The 17,548-nt window shown below is 53.8% G+C and overlaps 1 long non-coding RNA gene across 2 annotated transcripts; it reads left to right on the top strand.

The window, feature by feature from the left end:
- The first annotated feature begins 101 nt into the window (after window positions 1–101).
- LOC137462659 (uncharacterized) lies at window positions 102–3,061 on the top strand. Of its 2 annotated transcripts, XR_010993745.1 has the most exons (3): window positions 102–566; window positions 939–1,189; window positions 2,284–3,061. It is a non-coding gene; the product is annotated as an uncharacterized lncRNA (long non-coding RNA). The 2 variants fall into 2 exon arrangements; XR_010993744.1 differs by lacking the exon at window positions 102–566 and having other exon boundaries at window positions 821–1,189.
- Window positions 3,062–17,548: the final 14,487 nt, after the last annotated feature.

Here is a 17,548-nt window from a genome sequence, read left to right as displayed (position 1 = left end):
CCGACACGGACCGACCGGCATGGACCTACCGCCCAACACGGACCGCCCCGGCACGGACCGCCCCGGCCCTATGGGCCCCCGGTGCCGCCGGGACGGGCTTCGGGTCAAGTGTGCCGGGAGGCCGGCCCGGATGAGACTGCCCGGCGCAGCGGCAGCGCGGGACTTCCCTGAACTTGTCCCACGGAGTGACTCGGCGCAGCAGTTCCACTAGCTGGGCAGGAACAGAGGGTCCCGTTGCCCCTCACTACCGGGCCCTCATCCCTCGCGGGGGTCCTGGACACAATCCCGGGAGTCCTGACCCTGCTTTTGGCGATCCTGGCCTGGCTCCTGGGGGGCCCTGACCCCACTCCCGGGAGTCCTGGCCCCATTCCTAGGACACCTGGCCCTGCCCCCGGTGGTCCTGGACCCTTTCAGGTGCAGAATGCTGCACAGTGTCTGTATTAAAACACATCAGCACCTTAATATCCATTAAAATTAAAATACATTGCCTGATGATTGCACTTTTGTGTTCACCACAACATATCTTAGCGTTGCCAGCCCTCGCTGGCATCTGTGCTCCCATGAAGGTAAGGACACACTGCTAGGAGGGTCATTTTTGGTGAATCACAATTATTTCAGCTGGGCTTTTGTACCAGAGATGTGAAGGAGCTGGATGCCCTCACCATTTCGCTCACAGTTTGGTTCTGCAGGATAAAACAGTCCCAAGCTCTACGTGCCAAACGGTCCGTGGGGGAGGTTCGTGGGAGAGGCCCTTGCTGGCAGCATGTTCCCATCCCAAGCAGAGCTCCTCATCTCCGGATGCAAATCAGCCTGTGGCAGTCGTCCTGCACAAAGGGACTGTTACCTGAGCATGTTTTTCTCTGGCTGCTGTCTCCCAAAGCCTAATGATGCTACTTGCCTTCTGGGTTGCATGTGTAATGCTCTAACTTGTTTCACAGCCAAAAGAAGAGTGGTGTAGTTCAACTGTGAGTCAAGGAAGGGAAAGAAGGGAATAAACAGTGACGCTCCACAGATGGAGACAGAGCATCTGTGGGGAGATACCAGCTCTTCCATATCAAAGGAACCACTGCTCCTCCTTCACAGCAAGCATGGTCACGGGTGTACTCTGAGCGTGTCGAGGCACTGAATGGACCAGGTGCACTCAATAAAAGGCCAGGGACTACAAGCAACTCTTTCACCCACTTCTGAGGTGAGATGCTGTAACCCAAAGAGTGAGTGGGTGGGAGAATCTCTTGATCCATCTGTTCCTGTGTGACTGAGCAGGGAGAGGCCTGTGCTCTGTTTTGCTTAAACAACATAAATAACAATTCAAAGGGGCAATTTTGGATCTAACTCGAAGTGCCACTTGGCTCTGCTGTTAAGATCCTACCTAGGCTCAAGTGCTCTGCTCCGCTGGGGATGAGCAGCAGGAAGTGCTGTGGTGAATCCCAGGTGGGACATGGTCTCCCAGTTTCCTTTGAGAAGACCCAGTGCTGCTGGGATAAATGAAGCCAGAGAGCATGTCCTTCATCTGGCACTCATGTGCAATGCCCCAATATGTGGGTTTTAGAGCAACGTGCAAAACAAGAGGCCAGGAATGGCAGAGCTCAAGTGAGCAGGGAGCTGCCAGAGCAGTGATGGACTAGAAGGGCAGGTGAGAAGCTGCAGGACATCTCTGCTATTCCTGTTCCTGCTACTCCTGCTTCTTCTCCGTCTTACTGAAAATGGGAAGGAGTCCTTCCTTCTGTGTTGCTGCATTTTTGTCTCCTTTAAAAGACGGATTTAATAATAATCCTATTAGGAATTTTTTTCTTGTGAGGAAAACAGGATATTGTTTCAGGATATTGGGCAACAAAGCTGTCCTTGAAAAGCAACACTAAGCAGCCTCACAGTCCTGTTTCTGATTGCATTTGTGGTGGACACTAATCAAGTTCAACATCCGGGACAGCCAAACCATTTCATTTCCAGAATGTGAGAGAGGCCTCAGCAGAGCAGTAAAAATTCAGGTTTTCTGTGTTCCACTGTAAGCACTAAGGACCTCAAGTAATCTCAAAACATAATCATTAGTTCTGATTTCTCTTGGAATTAATGTCTGTAGCAGATGTAGAAGTCTAGTCCTCATCTGTCATGAATACGCATGTCCTGCTTGATAAGAGAAGTAACATGAGTCTAAATCCAGGAATTCTTGGAAATCTCTTCGGAAAGTCTGTTCTATTGAGATATCCATCCTAGTTTCCTGACTAGGCTTTGGAAAAGGGTTTTCTGAGCTTTTGGATTGACATTTCACTTCAACTGAGTTTCCAGGCTCTGAGTTTACCCCATGACAATGGAGGTGGAAGAGAAGGCATCAGATCACTGTCCTTACAGAATGTGCAAGTTCTCCTCCATGGATGATATAGGCATGACATTGTTCAGGGGTGTATTGGTGTAACAGCTTCTGTCATTGTTTAGAAAATAATCTGCCTTAGAAAGAAAGGGCCTCCTAAGATGTTCAAAGTGGCCACTATCACCATGGAAGATCTCTGTGGTTGTGTTCATTTTTATGCTTATTTAGATCAACACTTTTTACCTGTTTGGACTCCCATTGCTGCTCTGTTGCCACCTGTGTCAGGTCCACACACATGTCCCCCAGCGATGCAGACCAGCACTTAACAAGGTTGTGTCTCTCCAAAGATCCCCCTTAGATCCTGACACTTGTGGCCACGTCAGAGAGACCTGCATTTGCCAGCATGAAGAACCCCATACTTGTTACCTAGTGGCAGTGGAGATAATTCCTTATCAAAATTGGCATTGGGGCACCCTGTGACCAGTGAGTGGTGAGACAGACAGTGATTTGGCTCATGAGATGATGTGAGGCCAGTAGAAAGAGGATAATATCCTGTAGTCTTTCTCAGAAGCCCTGACCAAAAGGGACTGCCACCTCCCTGTGAGCTCCAGGGGAAGGGGAGTGAGGAGGATGGTGTGGGGTGGTGGCAGTCAGAGGCAAGTAGCAGCAAGTCAGCTGGTCCTGCTGTTGCAGATGGGAGGAGGGTAACTGTGCCCTGTAGAGAGCTTTGCCTGCTGCATTTGCTTTCACCTGGCTTTGCTGCATCCTGCCTAAGAAAGAGAAGGCTGTGCTGGCTCCAGCTGCATCCTGGCAGCTGCCACTCCTCCTCTTTGCTGCCAGGAGAAGCATCCTTTCCTTGGAGAGCTTGCCTAGAAATAAGTGAATCTTGATGACATGGAGACCACATGGCAAAAGCTGAGATGTCACCATTGCTGTAGTACTCCCTTGTTCCTTGCACTGTGCCTCTTCCTCATGCTCTGGGGTAAGAGCTCCCTGCTTCTGTTCAGTGGGCCCCTCATGCTGCAGCCTGCACACGCACGTCACCTTTTGCCAAGGAACTTATCTGGCACAAGAAATAGTATCTCTGTTCCTCCTGCCCCTCCATTCCTGAACCAGAGGAAAGGGAGGCTGCTCAATGTCCTTTTTCCAATACTAATTCAACACTCTGTGAGGACTCACTCATGAGGGTCCCTACCCTCTCTTCAAGGATTATGTGGGCTGTGTCCTTCCCTGATTGCTATCCCATATGCTCCCAGTGCAGTGACTTCATCTTTCCACATTCTCCATCCTTGTTTCCCAAGTGCTGGCTGCCTGACTAGCATGTCTTGGCAACACCAGTCCTCACTCAAGCAGGTAACTCATCCTTTAGGGTCTATAGCCAGTTCTGCCAGTGCCTCCAGGCAGGAAGGGGAAGGGGCTAGTGTTTCCTCTGGCATGAGGGGCTTGGTGGGTGAATATCACCCCAGGGAGTGAGAGCCCACTGGAATGGAGCATCACCACAGAGGAGACACAGATGTGAGGCTGCTGAATGAACACTCAACTGCATCCCAGCCACTCTGTTGTTGTCTTCAAGCTGGGGTCACCCAAACCAGTCTGACCAGGACAAGATCCTGTTCTGCTACATACACCAGATGCTGGGATCATCTTTATCCAAAAGCCTTTTGGCAGAGCTGGGGACCCCTGAGGCAAGAGGCAAGGGTACTTGGTCAGGCCACGGTGGTGGGTGTACTTCTCGCGGTGTCCAGCTCTCCCATGGGATCTCCACTGTCCCAGAACATGCTGTTTTAATGACTCTATTCCTGTTCTTGGGGTGGGGAGGAAAAGGCGGGGGCTTGTCATCCCATTGGATGGGATGGCCATTGGGACGTCCCGACCCCACAAGTCCCTGGGGAGGCAGCGAGTGCTGAGACAAGTGCGTGCTGAGAACAGACAAAACCACAAACCCCCGTATTTGTCCAGAAATCTGCTCAGAATTGCTTTGGCCTTGATGAACCTGGAGGATTATTTTCCTTAGGTATTTTTAGGATCCTGGCAAGTACCAGATGACTGGGATTTCCTGGCTTGAGCACCCAGATGATGGACAGCGTGGAGTCTGCTTCTGCCACTCCACCTGGGAGCCCTGACTGTCAGTGCATCAGGGCACTGGGATGGCCAAGATGACAAGCACTTAGGAAGGAAGGCACTTGTGGAGAGGGCCATGAGGTCACCCCTGGGCCATGTGTACAGCTCCTCAGGGCTGAGCACCTCTCCATCCTTGGAGAAGGCACTGAGCCCTCTCCCCCTGCCAGGCCAGCGCCAGTGCAGATCCCCATGCTGCTCAGTATCCTGAGCTGCTCTGTATCCAGAAGACTGTCAGGGAATAAAGGCAGAAGCTGCAGTGAGAAAGGCAGAAGCTGCAGTGAGGAAGGCAGGGACATGCGCCCATTCTCCTGCACCAGTAAGGGGAGTGCAGAGCCCTCAGGTGAGCTCCTGGTGGTTCAGATTGGGTTTCTGAGGAGGACCACTTCTGGAGTAACACTTGTGCCTGTGCAGTGAACATGACCCCACTTTGGGGCCAAGGGGAGGCAGAGGGGACAATAGTCTGTGTGACTCTCCTCTGGCATCCCTACCCAGGTGCCCTGAACTCTCTTGCCCCCATGGATGGCAGCAGCATGAGGACCCTTCAGCACCATTCTCTCTCTCTGGGCTGGCTCAATACCTGAATGTTCTCCCAAAACAGCCCCCCAGAGGCCATGAGTAATGAAAAGAGAGAGAAAGGTGGTACCTGCACCACACTGCCAGCAACACCTCAGCCAGTGCAGCTGCCTGTCTCTTTAAATGCCCAGCCCTCAGCCCATCAGGCTGCACGGAGGTGAGCAGGGGAGACAGGAGAGCCAACACTGGCAGTTTCTTTGTGGCTAAGTGTGTCACTCTTTCCATCTTCCCCTTGCTGGCAGGGCCCAGTGGCAGGATGGCCACGGTGTGCTCACATCCCACACTGTGAACACACAACCTATTGTGTGCATGTGTAAATACATATTTGTGCTGCTTGTTTCCAAAACCCCTCTTGCTCTGTTCCCAAAGAGCCTGGACTGACAATGTCAGGAAAGCCTCTGTCCCCCTGGCTTTGTTTGACCGTGCTTGTTTGGAGGAAAGATCCCCGGAGAGGAGCTCACTGCTGCCGCGTGCCCTGACACAGGTTTGCTCCTGACAGGGAGTGGACCCCAGTTCTGAGTGGGGAGGACACCCTGCAGGCTCTGTTCCCTCCCAGGACCTTACCCAGCATCATTTCTGACCCTGGGCAAAAGGGAGCAAGGAGCAGTGCCTGTGGCTGGCTCGCTTGGAGATGGTTCTTTCTGAAATGGATCAGGTGCCCTCCCTGCACAAACACAGGCCTAAGTCCAACACCACTAAAGTACACTAACAGTTGGAGGCAGCCCTTGCCCCAGAACAGGTTTTGGGGACTTTGCCTTTTGCTACCACGGAGATGGGATTTCATGTCCTGCCAGCAGCGAAGCTCAGGTCAGGATGCAGTTGGCTTGTCCTTGGGAAGCTGCTGCTTCACTGCCACAGGCACCCTCCTCCCACCCCATCCCACTAGGATGGTCTCCCCACTCTGCCCACCCACCCTATTTGCTCTGCCCATTCTGCAGGTCATCACAGAATCATAGAATCATAGAAACACTCAGGTTGGAAGGGACCTTACAAATCGTTTCATTCCACCTCCCAAAACAGGCAGAGATGCCACACACTAGATCAGGTCCCACTCTTCTCTCTGAAATAGTGTTGTCCATAGTGGTGACCAGAATGAAGGTTGTTTCGTGGAAGAAAATATATTTACAGAGCCCAAGTCCTACCTTCCATGTTAACATTACTGGAGATAAGGTTTGGACACTGTGAAGTGTCCATCAAAACTAGCTCTCACCAGCAAATTCAGTTCCACCTTCTCCACATGCTGTTGTGTTGGGTTTGCACACACTTTGGTGACAGCTCTATAGGCAGGAGGAGTTACATAAAGCAATTTAATTAGTCTTTTGTGCAAGCCAGAACTTCTTGAACTGGGCAGGTGCCCCATGAGCTGACTTTTGACCCATCATGCTGGCACAAGCACCCATGGCTCAACAATTACATAGGCACAGGGTGGGTGCACCATGCTGGCTTCAAAAACTCTCAGCAGAAAATAGTTGCAACAGTGCCAGTTACAAATCCCTGATCTTCCATAATCAGAGAATAGGGTTAAATGTGCCTAATAAGCTCATTCTAAATTGCCATTAGTGCTCTAATAATAGCTGATAAACTAGTCTTTTGTGGGACAACAAGCATTTCTGTTATTCCCCAAGCCCAGCTTGGGGATAGGATAAATAAAGCCAGCTCTTGTTTTAAATCAGGAGGTCATGCTTCCTCTTAGGATAAAGGCACTTCTACCCTTTCCCTGGTTTAGCAGCTGAAGACAAGTCAGACAGACTGGCACTGAGCTCCCTCCACATGTATGTTTAGCAGATAATTTGTTATCATCCCAGTTCAAAGTTAACCTGCTGGAAAGCTGCTGCGGGAGAGTTGGCTGATCTACAGTGTTTCAGATTTCCATGTTTCAGTTGGGCGCAAACATAAAAAAACTCAAAAGGCTTGTTTTTGATTAAGCCTGTTGCTGCTGGGTACAAATACTTAATTTCTAGGTGGAAGTTCATTAGGGCACAAGCACCAAATGTGATTAATCACAAAGTGCCCAGTGCCATGGCTTGGGTGGTGGCAACTTTCGATGCTGCCCTGTAATTTTCACTTCCCTGTACTGAGCTGGAGGGACGAGAGAGGAGGAGGATGACGACAGAGTTTCCTTACATCCTCCCTCTTTGGGGATTCAGGCACTAGCTCGGGTGGGTCAGAGTCTCAGACCCCTGCACCAGCCGCCCTCCTCTCCAAGCAGCACTGTGAGTCTCCCCAAGTCCCCATTTGGCTGCAAATGCCCCAGTGCAGGGATACAGGGACTCCTTCAGCTCCATCTTGTTGGGTCTGTGGCAGGAAGCTGTGGTCAAGGCTGCTTGCCTGCCCTGGCTCATCTGCTATTCTTACACACCTTGCGGGGGTGAGCTGTGTTTTCACTGTCTCAGAGATGGGATTTGCCTGTTATGCTTTGGAAAAGCAGCCAGCTGCGGTGCAGGGAGCGGGAGGGGAGGCACATGGTCTGGGCTCACAGCAGATATTTGTTGTAGGGTTAGCGGCAGCTGCAGAGCCTACTTCCAGGTCTCCTGCAGCATCCCAGCCCCCTTTGCCTTGCGGGATGCCCTGACCATGCTCCCCTAGGATGTCCAGGGCTCAGGTCTCCCAGGATGGAGAATTTCCCTCCAAGTGTCTGAGCTCTGCCAGAACCAGCCCAGCACCCCTGCTGCATTCCAAACTGCATGGCCGCCTCTTGCCTCTGCCCCAGGAGCCCATGCTGTGGGCAAGAACCTCAGCCCCAGTACCACCAGGGCAGGAATGGCCATGCTGCCACCTGCCAGTGTTCCTCCTGCACCCAGGGACTCAGCTCTCTGCCATAAAGCCATGGCACCCTGTCCCAGCCTCTTGTGTGTCTTGGAAAATCCCAGGTCCCAGCTGTCACCAGCCACCCTTGACTAAATGACCCCTCCTCTGCTGTCTGGTCTCAGACCAAGCCTCAGCAAACGTACATGCCGGGCAGGTCCTCATGTGTCACCAGCCATGGGCCCAATAGGGCTGCATGTGCACACGGCTGTGTAATGCCATAACGAGATTACACTGTGACATGACCATTGTGAAATAATCCACAGTATCATTCAGAAAATCCCAGGATCCAATTACCTTTCCACATGACACCGCTTCCTGGGCATGGGAAGGCCAAGGGGCTGCAGCCTAGTGCCCTGCCCTTCCAACAGCCTCCTGCTCGGCTGCTCCACTCCCCTGCACCGCTCTGCCTCCTTGTCATTTAGGATTATCAAAGTTTGTGTTTCTCTGCAGGAGCCCCGACCCTCTGCCAGGCTCTGCTGCATTTTCACAGCCGCCTGTTCGCTCCCCAGCACCACACAGACCCCCTTGTCCCACCAGCCCTGGCTCCCTCACCACCCCAGCAGCCCCCATCCTGGCCGAGCTGCTGCTCTGCTGGCTCAGGCAGTGATACCAGCCTGCCCAGGGTGGGGCAAAGGGCCAGCCTGGCTGCTCGTGGGCTCACAGTATGTGGGAGTGCTGAGCACACTGCAGTGTTGAACCCAGAGAGCTCCAGCATGCACCCTGCCTTCCACAGCAGCAGTGTTGTTTGCAAACATTGTTTTTTCAGGTCATTTTCCTTGTCCTGGCAGAGCTGCTCCCAGGAGCCAGAAGATCCCTTTCTGTGAGAAGAAAGCCCGGGGCACAGGTACAGCCGCTCTCGGCGGCCCAGCAGCGGTGCCAGGGCACGCACGATGCCCCGCGGCCGGCTCGGCGCGCTCCGCTGCGGGCGCCACAGTCGCTCCTGGCCCTGGCAGGTGTTCAGACACCAGCGCTGCTGCCAAGTCAGGCAGGGAGTGTGGCCAGCTGCAAATTTCAGCTTCGTTTTTGGAGCCTTTGAATCACTGGCCAGCCGCCAGGGTTGTTATTTGTTAGTCTAAGTATTTTTTTCCCAAGTGAATTTCAAGCTGGTCAGAGGAGCCAGGCCGAGGAACTTGGCAGAGGGGCCTTCGGTATCCTCAGTGCGGGGGGAGTGGGAGTGAGGGCAGGATACTGTGGAGTGGTCTGCTCTGCCCAAGAGAACCCAGGCAGCAGGACAGCGGGCTGCATCAGTGCTGGCAGAGCCTTCACACCAGGAAGTCTTTAGTTTCACTTCCCTCGTGGGGGAACTCAGATGAAACTCACACTTATGGGGCGGAATCCATGGATCAGCCTGCTTGGTACAGAGTCTGCACCTCTGTACATCCTTGATGCTGCACAGGTCTCGGTGAGGTTTCAGAAGCTGCGACCCTAGGTGTGGATCCCTGAGGTGAGCAGGGGATTAATATCACTCATTTCTGTCTGAAGAAAAGCAGAATCCCACCTGAGCCGGAGATGAGGCCATACTGAGGCTGGGGCTATGTCCCATCTGGATACCAGAGCCCAGGAGCTCTAACTCTGGCCCTGCTCTCTACTGCTGTGCTGTCCACCTGCTCTCTGGCGTGGCGGGCTGTGCTGAGCTGCAGTTTTGTGCTTGGCCAGCTTGCACTTGCTGAGCCCAGGGTGCAGGCAGCTTGCTGGGAAAAGCACCTGGCTCCCACACCCATTCATGTGAAGGTTTGGGCAGAGTTCTCAGGGAGCTCATACTTACTGGGGTGGCCCTGGGTTCCAGGGAGAGCCACCACAGCACCTGTGAGCTGCCCCAGTGGCAGTAGCCTTGGCTTCCAAGGCTGTGCGAGGAGAGACAGGAAACAAAACAAAACAGGGGCGATTTGCAGGGGAAGAAATTGCTTTTCTACCTTGGAAACCTGAGCCTCTGGCTTCCAGAGATCGGAAAACAAAGACTTTGGGAGGGAAGGGCTGGCAGGTCCTTGGGAGATCAGAGAGCCATGGGGCAGGGAGCTGTGGGACAGGGAGCCACGGGCCAGGGATGAGACTGCAGCCGAGGGAAGTGCCAGCAGGAGGGAGCTTGCTGGGATCTGGCAGGGACAGCACACAGGCAATTGGAGCGTGTCCTGTCATTCCCCCCACACTTCCCATCTTCCCATCACCTTTCCAGCCCTTGTTTGGCAGTCCCGGGGCTGAGGCACAGCATGGAGAGAGGCTGTCTTTTCTCCCTTCCTGCCCCTCCACCTCTCCTCCCATCCCACTGCCTTGCAGGTGATGTCTGAGCCCTACCACCAGGCCACATGCCACCAGCTCCTCAGAAATGTGTGCTCTTGCCTGCCCCAGTATCCCACCGCTGTGGGGAACAGCAGCTGGCTTATCCCAGGACAGCGTGGCAGCAACCAGCACCTCCCCAGGAGCCAGTCCATGGCCAGAAGCAGGGCCAGGATCCAGCTCCACACAGCCAGAGACACCACAGCAGTTAGAGGCGCTCCGTGGGCCTCTCCGTTTAGATGGGTAAATCTTCCATGATCCCATCTCCAGGCAAAGCCATTTCTGTCACGTTGCCTCATTCTCCTGACGTTACCATGATGGTTTTTGTAAGAAACCTTTCTGCCAAGTTGTCTGAGTGTCTTTTCTGTGCTCAGCAGTGACCACTCACTGGCCACTGCAGCCACATCAACATGTCTCTTCCAAAGGCAATCCCAGCCCACCTGATGGCAGATTGAAAGGCTGTTCCTGCCGGTAGAGTGGGAAAATGTCAGTGCCCACCTAGTACATGGCACAGTGGCCTGCAGCTCTGTGCTGGGGGGACACTCCAGACCCCTGGAGATCCCTCTGTGTGCAGGGACCCTGCTGACATTCCCCAGCACAGAGCTGGCAGCCCATGAAGCCTCACAGACAGCACAGGGGGCACGTGAGAGCCCCCAGCACCACAGCTGCAAGTCCCACACGAGCCTGAAAGATTAATGACCTTTATCCAGTGTTTGCTTTAGGCGGACGCTCGTGCTCCAGGGCTTTGCTCAGATAACAGTCTGGTATGAGAATAAGCTCCCCTGGTGAGGTGCAATTTGGAGAACTTGAATGGGGGCTACAAAACTAGTTGCAAATAAAGAGATTAAGATCAGTATTTGTCCTTTTCTTTTCCTTTTTCCTTCCTAGTGGAGCAAAAATATTCCTGTTTATTGCTTAAACCCTTGGGGGCTGTGTGGTAAACTCCCAGTGGGAATTACTGTCTCAAGAGATCAGAGATCCCGAGAACATCCCCTTGCCAAATTTACAGTTATCGTTAGTTTTAATTAGCCTTGTTTATCTCTCCCTGCAGTGGTATTTGGGGAACTAGCTCAGGTCAAACACGGGGCAGTTCCCTTATTGTTACCAGATATCCAAAATCTCCCTGCAGGCCGAACCAAACTGTCACAATGTGGACACCTTCCTCAGGCTCCTTCTGAAGCCTGGCTCTGGGCTCCTGCATGTCTGCAAGGAGGAGTAAATGGCTGCTGGGAAAAGGCCAGGAGAGGAGGAGACCCTGTTTTCTCACTCCCAGCATAGCTCCCGCAGCCCCCAGCCACCCCAGCCGCTCAGCTGCAATGCCTGTGCACTCACACCCTCCCTGCTCTATATTCTTCCTAAGAAAATAAAGCATCACTGTCCTATTAATTATGTGAGTTCTGGAGCAATATTTTTCCCAGAGTCACCTACTGGTTCACGTATTCGTTTTCCAGGCAGCTTAGCCAGTAGCCTGGCAACACGGTGACCTTATGTTCTGCTCAGCTTTGAGCATTTTATTAGCCACACTGGACTCTCTCCACTGCTCCATATTGCCGAGCCCCTCATTAGTACAATTAATAAGCTGCTGCTGTCAATTCAATCAAATGCCAGGCTCGACAGCAGGAGAAAGCTTTGGCAGATCAAGTAAGGGAGATTCTGGGTAGCACTGGGAAATTGTAGGAAACCTTTCATCTCCCTCAAGGAGCCGAACAAGAATGGAATTGTGGGATTGGGATTCTCTTAGGTCATGTTTATTTATCGCTGGCTCGTTAATATAATAAATCAGGTCCCTTGTCACTTTGAATGAACTCATAGGTTTGCTGGAAAAAACTTGGCAGAACACCTTGATATTATTAGTGATGGTGTGGACAAAGCCCCCTGAAAGGCGATGCCCTGGCTGGGGTGTACGGGCACCTCACACGCACCCACTCAACCCTGCACCCCACCAGGGACTGGCACGGTCATGCCAGGGGACTGGGATTGTCTTGGGACACCACCCAGCATGTCCCAGGTACTCAACAGTCACAGGAATGGATGATTCTCCCCGCTCCTGTGCTTGCTCCAGGAGACGTGCATGGTGGGAGACATGCCCGTCTCGGCCCGATGTGTGTTGCCAGTGCGGAGCACTGGGCAGACAGCGTGGGCGACATTCTGCACTGGCAGTCACGTGGATCAGGCACATGTGACAGCGCTTTGCCTTTCACACCTCTCTGTGTCCTGCCAGACTTTGTCCTGGCTCTGACGTGGGTGTGCTCTTTGGATCCCATGCTGGCTCCAGGAGCTCCTGCCACAGCAGTGCTGGGAGGTGCTGCAGCTGCAGGGCAGATGAGTGGCAGGTGAAGGCCTTGTGCTCACACTGGTGCTCACTTGCTGCACTAGTGTGGCTGTGGCTCCTGAGCCTGCCCTGTGGCCTCTGAGTGGGACCTACCAGCAGCAAAGGATGAGGAGGTGGCTTTTGCATTTCACCTCTCCATGAACTCGGCACACCCAGTGGTCTACCAGAGATGCTGGAGAGGTCACAGTCTCCTTGCCTTGATCCGACGCTTTTCCACACCAGAGAAGGGGATGTGCGGGTTGGTTCCCGCCTTGGAAATAATGCTGAGTGACAAGAAGGAAGAGTTGTGACTGGTGTCATAGTCTGAGTGCCCCAATAGAGCAGCATTACAAGTGTATGTCCCAAAACCCTTCCTCAAATAAATTCCCCGGGAAATCCTTTGATCTGGTCTGACGGTGAGAACATAAATTTGAATACAGCTTAAAGGTTACAAAATAACCATTCTGTTTTATTGTTTAATATAAAACGGTGTTTAGTCTCTCTGACGTGATAAATATTAAACTGTTCCTAATTTTCTTTTCACAGACCTTGTCTATGAAGACCTTCACCTTTCACTTTCACCGCAAGTCAGTTCTATCATCTTTGAGCTGGACCTGCACCACCCTTGAAATGCAGGGATTCCCAAATCAGCTGTGTGCTGTTGAAGCGTGCCCCATCTCCATCCCACCCTGTTCCTAGTCCATAAGAGCCTGGGAAGTTCCTGGGGCCATGCTCACAGTCATTAGCTCTCTTGACTTCAGCTGACCTATAAATGTTGAAGGAAACAAAACAAACTGCTGGGAGGGAGAGGAAGGGCTGCAGGTGTTGGCCACATGTCAGTGGAACCAAGCCACACTCCAGCTGAAGATGCTATTGTGTTGCAGTGATTTCCCTGGAAAAACAGGCCTGGAGATCTCCTTACTGTTCCTGGGAAGCACTTGATGACCGGGAGGGTGTGGATTCGGGGCACATGGAAGGCTGTGGGGGTGCTGGGGGTTTTGGACAATGTTGTGAATGTGACCCTGAGCAGACATGACTACAAACCTACAGGACTGGACAAGGCACCAGTGCCCAGCTCCAGCACACATGGCTGGAAGTGCCAAGGCTCGGCTCTGGTTCCCAGACAGACAGTGGGTGTCTGCAAAGACATGCAGGTGCTGCACTTGGAGAGGTCCAGGACACAGGCACAGCAGCTCCTCGACTGCTGCCCATCAGCAGCTGCAGATTGGTGGTCCATTGGCCACCAAACCCATAGACTGGGAACCAGGAAGGAGATTGTGGCAATGGGGGTGTCTCGTGGGTGCTCTAAGCAAGACCTGTGAGCCCTGGAGGCCCATGGCTACTGCTCTTTGGGCTTTGTCACCCCTTTCAAGGGCAAAGTTCAAAGTTCCCTCCTGGTGTGGATGTAAGAAGGTTAATGTCCTGCTCCTGGAGCAGATGCACAGCAGACTGCTGCATCCTGGGGGTGTCTGGGGGAGGCAGCCACCAGCCCCTGGCACTCATCCCTTCCTCCCAGGAAGTGCAGTGGCCTGGATACTGGGGCCATGGGCAGACACAGCCAGGATCGCCAATTTGCATCTCATCCCTCAGGGCTCTGGGATGGTGCAGACACCCTGAGAATGGACTGCAGGAGACAGGAACATTCCGAGAACCCCAGCCACAGCTCAGCCATCTCCGTGCCGTGAGGAGGGTCTGTGGGTGATAGAGTTCTCCCCACCATGCCAGCCCTCTCCAAAGCTTCACAGGCAAATCACTTCAATGTTTTCAAACGTTTGGCTTAAACCACCACCCAAGCATCCCATGCATCCCCAGTCACTGCCCACACTCAGCATGGTACGTGGAAAGCTGTCTGGGGACACAATGCTGTCCCTCTCCTGCACCACAGGGGAACCTCTTGCATCCGCCACCCTTGGACAGTCCATAAATTCTCCTTCCCTCCTTATCTTTCCCTGAGCAGCAGGGGTCTTGGCATCTCCTTAGCCCCTGTTTCCTCTTACAGTTCCTGTTGACACAGTAGCTGTGGGAGAACAATGGGGGCAAGGGCAGCAGAGACAACCTGTCTGCTCCTCTGGCTGTCCACTCACTTTCTTGGGCACAGCTGGGCCACAGGGACCTGTGGCACAGCTGATGAAGTGGCAGAACCAGAGAGAAGCTGGGGCAGGGTGACCCCACAGGACGGCCACAGCATAAGGAGTCTGGCACTGCCCCATCCCAGCACCGCAGCACTGGGCATCCCACAGCATAAGGCCACCCTGCACTGCCTGGTTGCTGGTGGAGATGTCCCAGTGAGGAAAGGGATGCAGAGGTACCTCTGTGCTGATGAGAACAGGGCTGAGAGGGCAACAGGGGCAGATAGAAAAGTGGCTGGTCACAGATTTGGGGGAGAGAAGAGTTTTTATTGTGAGTTATTGGCCAGGCTGGCATCCTCTGCCCTCCAGCAGTGTCATTGGCACAAAGAACGATATTAAATAAAGAACTCATTTCAGGCCATGCTCGTCAAGGCCAGCAGGTTTACAAACCTCCCTGAATTTCCAGCCTGCAAGGAGCAGGGAGGTAAGCTCAGCCTTATCTGGAGGGAGTGCTGGTCAGGAAGAAAATTGTGTGCTCCTGAGGAGCGGCTGGACGCCCAGCCGGAGGTGCGGCAGATACTGTTCAGCCAAGGTCAGAGTCCCGCTCCGACCCAGCCACCGACAGTCCCGAGGGCGGCGTGGAGTTGGCAGACGTGAGGGGCTGGGAACCCAGCACCTGCCAGCACCTCTGGCAGCCCCCGCACCTCTCAGCACCCTCCGGCACCCCCAGCCCGCAGCCGGCAGCGCTTGGCTCAGCACCCCAAGGCCACCCAGGCTCCTCTGCTGGGGCTCGTGTGCCATCCAGTGGCGAAGGCTCAGCTCCAGCACAGTCTGAGCCTTCCCACGCTGCAGCTCAGCGCCGCGAAGGAGAGAACCATGCTGGGCTGGAGCCTGGAAAGCATCTCGCCGTAGAAGCTGCAGTAGACAGCAGTGGGATGCGTGTGTCTCCATTGCCACCCAGCCGGGGAGGCATGCCCAGGCCAGCGATGCCCCTGGCGGGGGCGGGAGGCCTCCTGCTGCTGTAGCAGGATCCCAGGCTTCCCCTCGAAATGCTCAGGGAAGCAGTCCAGGTGCTGGGACAGGAATGTGGCCCGAGGGGGATGAGCCGGGCTGGGCTGCAGCAAAGCCTCCTGCACCTACCCTAGGGATCCAGGATCGACCTGTGCAGGGGAGTGGGGAGACTCCTCATCTCAGGGAGACGTTCAAGTCCTTCCACGGCAAGTCCCTGACCACTCCATCTGTCTTGTCGCAGCCAGGGACAGGAAAGGGATCGAGTGCCTCCTCCATTTTAAACCACACTGACACTGATGGCTGGGCTGTAATTACCTCCAGCAGGGTTGTTTCAGCTGTGCCCTCGGGTGTGCCACTGCTACCTGCTCTGCAAGGGCTTATGCCCACTTTAGCACGGTGAGCAGGACTGGGCTTTGAAACATCTGTGGGCAAACCTGGGCAAATGGATTCCAGAGGCATCATCCCAGAGGAGCCTCAAAGGGATGTCATATCTAAATGGAGACTCTGGGCAGCTGCACAGATCTTGGAGCTGTGATGGACTGGGACTGGCAGAGGGAGCAGAAGAGAGAGTTTTAAGGGAATTGCCTGAGAAGGCAGGGCCCCCGGCAGTGGCAGTTGTAGGTTGGTGAATCACAGCAGGCTCCTTTCTGCTCCAAGATGTTAGGAGCAGCTCAGCAATTAAGACTGGCTTCTATTAATATGCAAATTTCTGCTGCCATGGCAATAATCTTATAAATTCAAATTGCACTGGAAACTATTGTTGGAGAGACCTGTGCTGGGCCCTGGACTTTGTCTAAGTAGATTCTCCTAATTGAGCTTTCCTGAGCCTGTGGCCCTGGGCAGCCAGGGGCAGCACCGCCAGTGGCCACCCTGATGCAGGCAGCAGATTCCCACCTGGCATCTTGCCTGTGCTTGCTCAGCCCTTTTTTCAGAGATCATAAAGAATATCCTGAGTTGGAAGGGACTCACAAGGATCATTGTGTCCAACTCCTAGCCCTGAACAGGACACTCCAAAATCCCACCCCCTACCCGAGAGCGTTGTCCAAACACTCCTTGAGCTCTGTCAGCCTTGGGGCCATGACGACTCCCTAGAGAGCCTGTTCAGTGCCTGACCATCCTCTGGAAGAACCTTTTCCTAATATCCATTTTAACTGTCCCCTGACAAAGCTCCAGACATTCCTTTGGGTCCCATCACTGGTCACAGAGAGCAGAGATTGGAGCTGCACCTCTGCTGGCCTCGGGAGGAAGCTGCAGCAGATGCTGATGAGGTCTGAGTTCAGACTCCTCTTCTCTGGGCTGAACAAACCAAGTGATCTCAGCAATTCCTCATGGCCCCTCCAGACCTTGCACCATCTTCATATCCTTCCTTTGGACACTCTCTAAGAGCAGAAAAGGATGATTACACATTGGAACAGGCTGCTCAAAGAGACACCATCCATGGAGGTGTTTAAGGAACAACTGGATGTGTCACTTAGTGCCATGGTCTAGTTGACAAGGTGGTATTCAGTCACAAATTGGACTCGATGATCTTGGAAGTCGTTTCCAACCTAAATGATTCTGTGACCTTGGCCAACCTGGAGGCCATGGCCCTGGCAGTGGGGTATGGGAGCAGCCTGAGACCCCCGTCAGGACGTGAATGGCATGGAGGGGCCGCAGAGAGCACACAGGACTGGGCACACAGCCAGTGGTTTGGTCTGTGCCCAGGTGTTGGCAGCCAGGCCGGGCACTGCCCGCGTGATCCAGGTGAAGGCCCTGCAGGTCTGTTTGCCCTCATGCTGGCTATTGGAGCACAGACCCAGGCCGTGGTGCCAGTGGAGCCGCACAGCCTTGGGGACACGTGTGAGGGGACACCTCAGCACAGGTGCGCTGCACCACAGCCCAGGGAGAGGACCACACCGTGGCGGCAGCACCTAGTTGGTGGGGACACAGAATGGGTTCGCTCGGAAGGGACAACAGTGGGTCATCTGACCCTCCCTGCAGACGCCGACACCCGTCGACAGAAGAAGCTGACGTTGCAAACGGGTGAAACGAAGCTCCTGAAAACACCCACCCTCCCCGTCCGCAAGCCGAGGCTGT

The sequence above is a fragment of the Anomalospiza imberbis genome, chromosome 26 (genome assembly GCF_031753505.1).
Source record: "Anomalospiza imberbis isolate Cuckoo-Finch-1a 21T00152 chromosome 26, ASM3175350v1, whole genome shotgun sequence".
NCBI classification, from domain to species: Eukaryota; Metazoa; Chordata; class Aves; order Passeriformes; family Viduidae; genus Anomalospiza; species Anomalospiza imberbis.
The sequence above is the reverse complement of the archived record's forward strand: the minus strand, read 5'-3'. Positions and strand labels throughout refer to the sequence as shown.